The 12965-nt window shown below is 41.6% G+C and overlaps 1 protein-coding gene across 6 annotated transcripts in view; it reads right to left on the bottom strand.

The window, feature by feature from the left end:
• Positions 1 to 12965, bottom strand: part of RAD54L2 (RAD54 like 2) — a 122351-nt gene that overhangs the window by 57980 nt on the left and 51406 nt on the right. The window contains exon 1 of one of the 6 annotated variants that reach the window (XM_066618155.1): positions 8522 to 8533. The exons of the other annotated variants lie outside the window; for them this stretch is intronic. The gene's annotated coding sequence lies outside the window, so the exon portion shown is untranslated. Of the gene's footprint in view, positions 1 to 8521; positions 8534 to 12965 lie in introns of those variants that run through there. 6 annotated transcript variants of the gene reach the window in all.

Below are 12965 nucleotides of genomic sequence, written 5' to 3'. Positions count from 1 at the left end.
GCTGCTCACACCATTCCCCTTTAACCTAGGATGAGATATTCTCTTTATTTTCTGTGGCCTTGATCAAACCAAATGATAGTAAAGTATCTTGTTCATCCTCCCATATTACCCCAAATGTTTCTGCTTTGCCTTTAATCCAGTCCTTTGTAATACACCTCTTCTCCCCTCCAAGTGACTACTTTGTTCCTGCTGGTTTTGGACTTTCCATGAAAAGGATTTTAGGGAAGAAGGAAAAATACTGCCAAAGAGTGAAATTCCCCTAATTCACTCCACAACTACCAGTACCATCAGAGGAGTACCCAGCTGCCTGTACTAGTAACCAACTGAGAAATTAGGGAGGGAGGCAGCCTATATTCTACCGTCTTGCATATTCCAGAAATACCTCTCCCTCAAAGTCTGTGTGACAGGAAATTTTAAGCTTTCCCTAGTAACAACTCACCTCACATTCAAGAACCCTAGGTTTAAAAGCAGCTGCAAATGAGAAATACTCCTATTGAGTATTCTAGTTGCCATAGGAATGTCATTTAACTAAGAAGTGCAGGAAAATTGCTTTACACTCAATAAGGGAGGGTTTATCATAAAGAGCAATGCTTTCCTTACAGTGGAAATACATAAAAATCTCACCTAGAGAGAAGACAAATATTGGGCAAGATGCAGAAGAATAATTGAGAGAACAAGAATTGCCCCACTTTCAAACATTTTGCTTTGCAAAAACAAGGAGAAGAAAACCTAATCTGGCCCTAGCCATGGATTTGGAAAGGTGAGGGAGGTTTAACAAAGAACCTCTCCCAGGTTCAATTGGCCTATGCAAAAGCAAAACAAAATTCACCTCTCACTAAGGATGGGAAAGGAGACTGAGAAAACCTCTGTCACTTTATCAGACCAGCTAATTGAAGGGCAGCCTCAACCCTTCAACTCAGCAGCTTTAGGCCCCTCCCACTTTGGAACAGCATAACAAAGAACTAATTATATAATGATTACATAAGATGACACACCTACTAGCCCCAGACAGGCTCTCACAGAGCTACTGTTTTCAAATACCCTAGAATCTGACAGGCCCCAGGAAAATACTAAATGTAATCTTCCTCTGCACACTGAAACACAGCACTGTTCTTTATTTTACACTATTTACTACAAAAAGGAGCACTAGCAACTACAGCAAGTGAGCTGCTTTCGCTAACTCTCAGCATCTCACTGTCACTTTACTTGCACTGGTTATTTCATCCCCATTTTTGCCTGCACTGGTCTGCACGGGAGCTCATAGCACTGAGAAAGTAACCTTGAAAAGGAAACCTGCGTTATATTTCTACATAAAGAGTCATTGAATATGTCTCTCTCAAGAATCAGTCAATCAGTCTACTAGGAGGATATACCAAGGGTGAAGCTAGGTAACCCCCTTCAGCCTATAAGACTGCCAAACAACTTCCAGTTCAGAGTAAAAGCCACAAAACATTTTCTCTCATTTTGATAAAGGCAACCAACTTACACAGACTAACCCAGGGGTGTCAAACTCATTTCATACAGAGGGCCAAATTGCATTCATGATGCCTGCTGAGGGCCAGAAGTGATGCCATTACACAGGAAGTGATGTCATTAAACAGGTCAAAACCAGAAATAAGCACTCTGTTCTCGTGTAGGAACTCATTAGCTGAAAATGACAGAAGAGAAAATACACAAATCTAGATCATATTTCAAGATATGGAATAGCCCAATTATCATGCAGGTCACCCTTTCAGCAGTGTCACCTCAGCATTGTTCAGCAGCTGAGAGCCCGAGGGCCAGATAAAGAGCTTCTGCGGATTGCATCCAGCCCCTGGGTATTTGACACCCCTGGACTAACCAAAGAACAAACCATTTCACTTCCCCTACCTCAAGCTGCTCCTTTATTATGTCATCCTGAAACACAGATAGCCTCATTCTACTCTGGCTCCAGACACATACTTCAAATGTGCAAAGAAACCGTTGCGATTGTGCTTTGCCTCTAGAATTTGTGACAGAATCACAGCCAAGCCCAAGCATCTGTTAGGTCAGCTCGTGTATACCTCTTGTGATACACACACACATCCTTATTGACACAAGAAAGCAAATACTATGTGAGAACTCTAAGAGGGAGCATAACTTCCTCTTTTCTCTTTCTGCACATTGCCAGCTGCTATAGTTCATGTCCAGCAATGAATCACAGCCGTACGTCATCTGCAAGACACCAAGCTGAACTCTTTACAGTACTCGCTCAAATATCACATATGCTATTAGTAATAGCCTATTACAGTTCAGTCTCTGTTTTCTGGCTATGCTAGTCTTCCACCCTTTCCAGGTGGTGGGGGAACAACACACATGTAATATTAGTACAGAACAAGTGTCCTGTGGGTGGGGGAGGCACTGGGCTGTATTTGATTTTCTCCCATATAAGAGAACAGATTCTACTAATTTCTAGAGAAGATAGTAGAGAGATAGCAACACTGTTCAAATGATGACCAGTTATTTCTGGGGTGGGTTTCTGTTGCATTATTCATGATAATTCATGTTGCCTTTTGCCAAAGATAACAATAAATGCAGACTGTGACATGGATTGGCATTTTGCTGGTCCACTGATAGCAGTTCCTCTGGCCAGTCACACAAGCACACATTAACTTCACTAAAAAATTCAGAGTGTTGACTTCCACAGATGTCAACACCATCAAGCCTCTATTGATTTTCTGACTACATCCAGAGCCAGGGAAAGGCAAGAGTGTAACAAAATCAAATTCAGTTTGATTTATAGTTTATTTTTCACATTTTTATACATCTCTTCCTCCAAGGAACTCAGGGTGGTGTACACAGTTCCCTCCTTTTGTCCTCACAATAAGCCTGTGAGATAGATTGGGCTGAGAGAGAACAACTGGCCAAGAAAACTCAAGAAGCTTCACAGCTGAGCAGGATCTTCCAACTTGTGAACCACTACACCAGTTTGTGCGAGTGAACCACTACACCAGTTTCTTCCAACTTGTGAACCACTACACCAGTTTCTTTCTCACTATGTCTTCAAATATATATAGACAGATGGCATTCACTTTTTTTTAAAATGAACTTTATTAAACTCACTTTTCGTTTCAAAGAAAAAGATAAAAGGATGATGGTGAAAGGAAAAACCTTATTTGTGTGGGCTGCCTTCATAAATCTGGATACATAGGAGGCACATAATGTACTGCTTTGAACATGCTAGTGGACATCAGAGGTAGGGACACTTAAAACTCTGGAATCCAAGAACACAGGGACACTAATGCAAATTGAAATGCTGCCATTCCCCAGCGGCCTTGTCTTTGAGATAATCTCTAAGTATGGACAAGAAGGATGGCATGAAGAGGAGAAAAGATATGCAACACCACAAAAAGCAAGAAGGAAAGTACACATGGAGAGACAGAGCATGCTCAGAGAAAATCTGGAACAACTAAAGGCCAACTTCAGTGACAGGCAATTTATCTTCTAGCTCCAAGCTTATGCAAGCAAAGCAAGGCCCTAAATACTCAAGAACTCTTATCCTAGTCAGGCCTCACTGCTGCACATAGTAAAGAGGCCAGAATTACATAAACACCAAAGAGCACTTACATAAGGCTTTGTGAACATGTGTCCAAATATCAACACTTGGAACCAAATGAAGAAACTAGGTAGCTGATCTCACTTTGTATAACCACAGACAGAGCTCAGACCTAACCAACAGAATGATATTATTACCCTGATAGTTTTCAGCTAAACACAGTATGTTTTCAGTTCGTACTATGAAGCACACCCAACAGTATGAAAAAATAATTTTTATTCTCAACTATGGTGAAAAAGATAAGAGGATATATGCTTTTCTGAAAAATGATCTGAATACCTCATGTGGAAGGGGAAAAAAGAAACTGAAAATGGCATTATTTTGTGATCCTACCAAGAACCAAACATTCAGATTTGTCCAACTATTATTTAAAAGGTAAACTCCCTCCTCCAAAATGTCCCATCATATACACAATCCGTAATAAAGTAATTAAACTATCTGGCAAATTCTAGAAACCAGGAAATTTACTTTTAACTTTGTAGCAATTCATTTGCAAACTGGCATTTCTGCTTATATTCATCTTATTCCACCCCCAACAGAGAGTGACACACAATATTTTTCAGTCTTCTCTGCTAGCACCTTTCAACAAATTGCCACATTCATCAGCTACTTCCTATGCAGGAGGAATCAGAAACTGCACTTTTCAGCTACACTGAACTGTTGACTAGTTTTTCAATTATTCAGCCTGAATCTTCATGAATGTTCCGATTTTGCTCAGAACCCTTTCTGACTTCTTTCATACTGGAGATTATTGCCATCTACAAATAGAACTTTTGTTCTACTGTATATGCTAACCCTTAATTCCTGTAAATACACATACATCTCATTTTTGTGCATGACTCCTTTGCTGGCCCAGCAAACTTAACTTCATCCATATTAACTAACTTCTAGGCTCAGGGGAAAAGGAGATTGGATGGGGGGGTATTTTGCATTATGCAATGATTACATAAGCTTTAGTTTATAGTAGGTGGTTTTTGTAAGTCACACTATTAAGCTTTATACTAGAAACTTCATAGTACAAGCAAGGCCTAGCTATATTTTTGATATACACTTCTACCAAGATGGCAAAAAATCATTGAGCTGCCTACAACATGGGCTATTACCAAGAAATTTGACACAAACACTGAAAGAGTTTTGCAAAAGGCACTACCTTCACACACAGAAATCCCTCAATTACCAAGTGCCCCTTTTCATATTTTGAATAACAGTAGCCTAATATAGTTTTAATATTTTATTAAAACCCATCATTATTAGATAGCCTTTAAACTACTCTACATTTTTCTAACAGCAATCATTACAACAGTTTAGCTCTGCAGTTTATCATTTGTATATAGAAAGCAACATTTTCTTTTGAGAGATTACCTTGAGGGGTACACCACTTAACAGCGCAATCCAAACAATTGCCTAAGCCAGCACACCTCCTAAGAGCTCATTAACCCCCTTCCTGGCCCTCCTAGAATTAAAGCAGGTTTCCCGGATTTGCACCAGCTAAATAGTTGGCATAGATCCAAAAAGCCCCATACGGCAGGCTGGGGCTCAACCAGGAGTAAGGGGAAAATATCTCCTTACCCCTGCGGTTTTCAAACTCCCAGGAAGTTTACATACCGAGGTTATGGGGAGCCATGCACGGCTGTCTGCACGGCTCCCCGAAGCTTCACTAGTGAAAGTGGAGCGATTGTGCTCCGCTTCCACTAAACCAGAAGCAGATCACTCCACTTTCACTTTTGAAGCATTGCGGAGCCCTGCAGACAGCCGTGCACGGCTCCTCGCAACCCCGGTAGGCTGCAGGAGGCTCTGGTAAGTGCACCCAAGTCCCTGCAGCCCCCTGAGTGGCGCGATCCTTGGGATTGTGCTGCTGCCTCCTCCCTGCCCCCGCCCCTTAAGGGGAAACAGGTCAGGGTGTTATGATGCCCCAGTTTGAAAAGCCCTGCCTCACCCCAAAGAGATCTTCAGTCACCTCCAAACCTGCGATGGATACAGAGCAGGCCATGCAGCCTGGCTACGCCAGCTTGTGCCAGCACAGGTTCGGATTGAACTGTCAATCTTCCTGCGATAATGCAAGCCAGTGTGTACAGTGCAGCCACCAATGTAAGTCTCTGTAAATCACTACACATAGTGAGACATTCATGTGCAGCACGCACTATACAGATGGGGAAACGTTATCCACATCATCACAAACAGAAAAAGAACAAGCTTTGTGGAGATATCAAGAAAATCATCTGACCTGCAGAGCACTGTTAAGGAATGGCTGCCACGTGGAGCAACATAAAATAACTTGCATATCATGGACATAGTATGTGTAGTGACCCATAGGTAGCATTGTGGCTATGATCAAAGAACAGAAGAAATTGCCCTTATACATATGAAAATAGGCAGGTTTGCATATTTTCTGCAGATGGTAAATTATTTGTTGTTAATGTTATTTATAAGACTGCACTGCAAAGCCATTAACATTTTACACTTTTGTCACAATTCAGGAAATGGAGGCAACAGAATTAGGGCCAAATCCTATCCAACTTTCTAGCACTGACGTAGCCATGTCAGTGAGGTGTTCACTGCATTCTGCTATGACAAGGCAGTCATGGAGGCCACTTCAAGGTAAGAGAATTTTTGTTTGCTTACCTCAGGACTGCAATGCAGTTGCATTGGCACGGGAAAGCTGACAGGATTGGGCCCTTATGTAAGCTTTTTTAAGATCACTTGGGGCCCAATCCTAATCAAATTTCTGGCATCAATGCAGCATCAAAGCAACCACAAATGTTCCCTTACCTTGAGGAGGCCTCCATGACTGCTCCCCTCATCACAGGATGCACACCCCATTGAATAGCTGCATCTGCAGTGGAAATTTGATATAGGATTGGGCCCTTTGCCAGTATAAAGCATGAAAGCTACAAATCATTCTACTTCATATTAAGAACAAAAGAAGAAGCATGTATTCTTTATATTTCCTCTGGGACAACTGGGCAGTGAGGGGTGGGAATCGATACTATTTTCAAGTAAATTGCCATTTTCTGCTTCCACATTCATAAAAATCCCCCTAAAAGAAGACTAGTAGTACTGTAATAATAAACAACGCTTCTTGGCTTTCTGACCCATATACTAGCAGCAGAAAAGCACAAACACTCCACACTTCAAATAACTGCAGACTGTGCAATTTCAGGTCGATTCCAACAAACCAACATTTAAAGCAACAATTCACTATCTCACCACATGGTGGAAGAACAAAAGTTTGGAACAAAAGTTAAAAGTCACAAAATGCTTTGTTCATAATTGTTAAGCAGTTAAACTTCACTTTTTTTCCAGATTACCACAGATGCTTCTAATATAATGGACATCCATTATATAAGACAACACAGTGAAGCATCCCTCTTTTGCAAAAGAAATTGATAGCACAAAGTACTGTATTATTTCACACTTTGATTACATGAAAAGCTTACAGCGAACATGACTGAATCACTAAAATCAAGAGATGAGGGTTTTCCCGAAACACTGAGTAGGACAGTCTTTTATTTGACCCCAACTCTTATCACCAACTTAAATGATTGTGTAAATTACCTATTCTTTCTGTACAATAGGCTCCACATTATAAAATTGAGACACTGAATTTCATATAAGACATTAGAAGATCCTCTCAAAAGCAGGTGGCTCTAAATGCAACTGTTTTTACTACATGGTGGTGATATCCAGCTAACAACTGAAATTTTCACTAGGTTCAATGCAAATCATAAGTTGTACAAATGAAACAGATGGCTCCAATTTTATCATTCTGATCAAGCTAACAAATGGGCCCCTCATTTATATATCTTACACTCTCTCTATATATATCCTTACACTCTTGGACCCCATAACTCACTATCAAAATTATAGCCTCTTTTCAACTGTTTTATATTGATGCCTTCCACTCTGATCCACACCCCAGTTAAGGTGGCATGCCAAAATTTAAGATACTTTGGTTCTACTGACCTCACATCTTAAACACTGAAGTTCATTTTTTGGCTCTCAGTCAGACTATTCAAACGTAATTGTACAGACAAATTCCACTAAATAAACTTAACAGTTATCCATATCATCTCAAACATATTTCCTTTACTTTAGCATATATTCTTGACATTGGATTAACAATTCTTTCTGCATGATTCCTTGATATTATGCACAGACATTATGACATTATGTAAAATGAAGTCTAATGAGAACACAGAAGCAACCTACACTGAATTTAGTTTCAAAATGAATATAGACTCACATCAATCAGAATTTTTTAAAAATTATTTTATGAATTAGAATGTTAGGGCAACAAGAATGATCAATTAAATTATAAAAGAAGTTATTACACGTATGAGCAGCTACACGTGTTCCCAACGTGTCCCCTTCATAACAGCCCCTCCAAACTATTCCATTCAATTGAGAAGGCAAACTGACCCACTGTCAGCATGCCAAGGACAAAATAAAGGCCTGGTCAACAAAAGTTTATAAAAGGAGAAGTAAACACACTCTTCCACCCCATCATTTTACTAATCATGTATTTCCTGGGACAGAAGTAGACTAGTACGTAGACAAAAAGCAGTACATCAGAAAGAAAAACATTCAAAACATCACATGCAAAATGTACTACAGCCTTACTTAGTACAGCAACAAGTGCAAAAACTGGATAGCACCAAAACCTAAATAATGATCATACAAAGATTTAAAGATTGAACAGGCTGTTTTACTAGACTCTTCAAACTAAAAAAAATAGCAAAGAGTTCTACACTTTTAATCTTTAATATTTAAACTTTAATCAAATTATTGATTGGTAAATACTGGATCACAAAAGAAGGGATTAGCACATCCTTCACTCACCCATTTCATACTAGGAATATCACACCCCCTTTCCTATTACAATGAATTGCTTGTAGGAGCAAGAGAAGAGGAGCAGGGAAAGGAGAGAAAGGACATCCCAGGTCTTACCTGGAAACTGTGGAGACTCATCCAAGAGGAGCATACTGCTCAATGCACACAGATGTAAAACACAGCCTTCTTTAGTAGCTGGTTTAGTAACTTCTGCTGAAGACAAAACTGGCAAACTGTCAACGCCTGTCAACTGCTCTAGCCTCAGACCAAATGTCTGAAGTCACTGCAACTCATCTATCATCTCCGCTTGGAGTACCATAATCACAAAAGACTCTCCTTTGACAATAACATGCCTTCTGCTGGAGAGGTCCAAAGTGTTGAGAGAAAAACTGACTAAGTTCACCGTACTCATATACTCTGAGAAACAGCACTTGGCAACCTATCTACAAACCTGTATCGAACACATCTAATGAACATCTATCCTGTAGCTTGGCTGTGGCTGAGGAGGGTCACTTACATAACCAATTAAATATGCCTACGTTTTATTCTAAATAGCAGGGACACTCATCCTACTTCCCTGCTCAAGCACTCAAAGCAGAAGACAGCAGGTAGTGCAACACCAGTCACAGAAGCTATTTTATCCTGCTGACTGAGATCAACATACAGTATGTATTAAATTAGAAGATTACCCAACGCTACTCCTGAGAAGCAGCATAGTTTGTAAATCAAAAAGGTACATGTATCTGGAAGGTCTCCCCAGCTGGCTTCTGCAACAAAGTTGCACACCTGTTTTCATCTGATCCCATTTACTCAGCCCAGGATCCATCTGAACTAGGGGCAGAGAGCAGGAATAAAACAAAATCCTTACATAACTATTCAAACTCAACTGGGGCCCCACACAAGGGGAATTCCAACAGGCAACAGGAAGTGCAAAAACTCCAGAAATTCACACCAAGCAGCAGCATGGGGGGCTAGTTAAGAAATATATTCCATGCCTTTCAGAAGAATACACTTACAGCTTTAATTTTCCAATTCCTAAGGCAACAGCCTGTTAACTCAGGCACTTATCAAGCTGCACTTGAAATCAACAGCTTTGAGAGTCATACAGGAACTCATAATCTACACAACAGCAGGTAACGATGAGCTTTAGCACTGAAAATGTTGACACCAATCTACTGTGGACAACAATGATCCAAGAATAAGATCTTTAAATAAGAAACGATGTTTTATAGGATACAGAGACTGTAAGCAATTCTTCTCTTCATAATAGGCTTTTTAAAAGCCGTACTCCTGCATTTCACCTTACAGCAAAATATTTATTTAGCTGTCTCTCTCAAGCGTCTTCCAAGAACTCTGTATGTGGCTATAATAAATCGTCCTCAAGTTATCCTAGCATGCATATTGACAGGGTAGGATGAGACATAATTACTAGGCCAAATAAACTATGTCACTTGGATAAAAATCTCAAGAACACATTTTTGCTACTGGGACATGCTGCCTCATAGCTTAGCAGGACTTAAATCTGGGTCTTCTACAGCCAACTCAACACTGTCTAGTGTGTCACATGAGTTCTGATGTACATAATTAAGACTTTTATGGCTTCCTTTAGTATCTTAAGCTATTTAACAAGATTGATGCCTATACTGTTTTATAAATTCCCCACACTGTCAAATTCTATTCCTAATCAAACCTTACATCGTTAACAAGGTGCCTGAAGATAATGGAGTGATGCTTCTGCCAGCCAGAGACCTTTTAAATTTCTGTACTATGCTATGTGACATCATCATCTCCAACTCAGGAACTAACTATCTCCGACACGATGCTAAAATGTAAAAATCAGTTGTTTTCAAAATATAGAGTTACGTTTTCTCTCTGCTATTAGTGAGCATAAAGAATCTACTGATCTAAGATCTCCTGTCAATCAAAAGCAGGAAAAGATGAAACTAAACAACGTATATCAGTAAAGCATAAAAAACCTTGAACTCACTGACACTTTTACAGAATGAATTGAGCATTGCAACAAATTGGACACATTCACTCACTGCAAACTTCAATCTATTCTGAAGGTACCATATTGCTTGAAATAACTGACCAAAATGAGAAGAACCTGAGACTTAACTGAATCAATGGTTTTATGAAAGGTGACACATCAGACTGACCTATTTCAAACTATACATATACAGCCTTGCAAAGAAGACAGTTTGACGTAGGAGAACAATTACGTTCTTTGAGTCATATCAAAAATAATTGCCTCATGTGTGTACTGAGCTGGGACTGTTGCTACCCCGTCACTCTTTTATAGGGCATGGCACATCTGTTCATCCCTCACACTACCATCTACTGATCATACAGTTCCTCCCTGATCTAAACAAAATGTCTATCCCTCAAATACCACATTCTCTTGGCCAGGTCTCTCTGTTCCTTATTTCCTCCACTCCACGCAGAGTACATGTTTGCTTGGACCCCTCATTGGGTCCAACAGATGGAATAATTAGCTTTTCTATCATTATCAATCATACTATTCCATCACCAATAGCTGTACCAGAGGCCAAACAACTCTTCCATTCTCTCATCACAAGAGTTCTGAAATAGCTGTTCTGTCTCATTCCCACTGTTTTCTCCAGCTGCTCCATTTCTAACAGCTGCTGCCTGCCTATGAAGTTGCTTTTCAAAAAGTTCTCCACCTGAAAGGTAGCAGGTAAACAGACTTAAAAATTACAGATCATGATCCAGAATGCATACGTGTTTTAACTCTACCGCTGAAGTCAACTTGGGCTGTAAGATCAGAACCACACCAAATATCAATCTGACCAGAAGATACTAAACAACAGAAACAATCAAATCAAATGATCATATTCAGAGATATAAGAATGTCGTCTGACTTCAGTTGGCTTTTCATTAAGTCCATTAAACACAAAAAACCCAATCTGAGATTTTATCCCTGATTCTTACCTTTTGCTTTCCAAACTGAATTCTTTAATCCAGTGGTTCTCAAACATCCCAGGAGCTTTACTCCCTGGGTAAGTCTTTGCGGGAGAGGGGGGAGGGCAGTGAAGCGATCCCCAGGATTGTGTTGCTAATGGGGGTCGAAAGGGGCACTTTTACTTAAAGATGGGTGCAGGACATTGCAAACACAACAAGGAAGTGCTTTGGACTTGTATTTATTCAACGTTCCAAGCATCAGGGAGCCCTGCGGAGGGCTGCACGGGGAGCCCTGCTCCTCCTGCAACGTCCTGCACCCATCTGTAAGTAAAAGTATCCCCTTTCCACCCTGTTAGTGATGAGATCCTGGGGATCAAATCACTGCCCTCATCCCCTCCCCATCCCTTAAAGGGACCGGGAGAGATTTACATGAGCTGGTGGGTCACGACCCACCCAGTTTGAGAATCACTGCTTTAGTCTACCTTTGATGCCCAAAGACAGTTCATACAAAACAATAATACATTGAGTATATAATAGGTTTAGTAGGGGGAAGCTATACTGAGTAAACAAGAACAATTGATTTCTTGCTTTAAGTCAGTGAGCACTTATTGCAATTGCTAACTATATATGGTATAGTTTCAATATTCAACTTTCAACTTCCAAATAATATTCTAGAACAGAGGTTCTCAAACTGTGGATCGCGAGTCAATTTCTAGTGGGTTGCGAGAAGCTGCGGCCACCATTTTGAAAAAGGGCGAAATGGTGGGTGGCGCCAATTTGAAAAAGGGCAAAATGAAGTGGGCGGCACCATTTTGAAAAAGGGCAAACAGACCCTGAGGGCACCATTTTAGGCTTCCAGGCACACAGAGTAAATAAACAGAAAGAGTGGCTTGCACATGCACAGAGCAGGCAGCTAGTTGCTTTTCCTTTATAAGCATGCTGCTGCCCAGCCCCATTTGAAGCAGAGGAGAGGACAGCTTGCTTGGAGATTTTCAGGTGAGGGCTCCATCATTGTGGGGTGCAAGGCCCCTCTGTTTAGCTCCCTTTTAACCTTAGGCAGGCGAGAGGGAGTGTGGAGAGGAGCCCATGGGTAGATGGCGGCAGAGGCTGCAGCTCCCACCTGTGCTGGCAAATGCTCAGCCAGGTGGGAGGGAGCGTGGAGAGGCGCTCTGGGGTGGAGCCTGTGGGTGGTGGCAAAGGCTGCAGCGCCCACACCTCTCGTGGCTGAACCTCTCCCCTCGCCTGGTTGAGCATGTGCCAGCAGAGGTGTGGACGCTGCAGCCTCTGCCGCCACCGAAGGGTTCCACCTCAGGGTGCCTCTCCACACTCCCTCTCGCCTGGCTGAGGGTGTGCCAGGGAGGTGTGAGCGCTGCTGCTGCTGCCTCCCAAGGGCTCTATGGGTGGCAGCAGCGTCTGCACTTCTCCCTGACACAGGCAAGTGAGTAGCCTGAAGGGGTGCCCAGCTGGTTCATGCTCCATCACCAGGTGTGCTGGGTTGCCCCTTGCCTGCTGCTGGTAGTCCTTACAGCCCCCCAGCCCACCCCTCCCCCTCCCTATGCAAAGCTGCCCCCGCTGCAGTACGGACTCCTCCCACATGGCAGCCTTGCCCCCTCCTCCCTCTCCTGAGCATGGAACCGGG

Source organism: Tiliqua scincoides, chromosome 2, assembly GCF_035046505.1.
Source record: "Tiliqua scincoides isolate rTilSci1 chromosome 2, rTilSci1.hap2, whole genome shotgun sequence".
Lineage (NCBI taxonomy): Eukaryota > Metazoa > Chordata > Lepidosauria > Squamata > Scincidae > Tiliqua > Tiliqua scincoides.
This window is presented reverse-complemented; position numbering and strand designations above follow the sequence as displayed.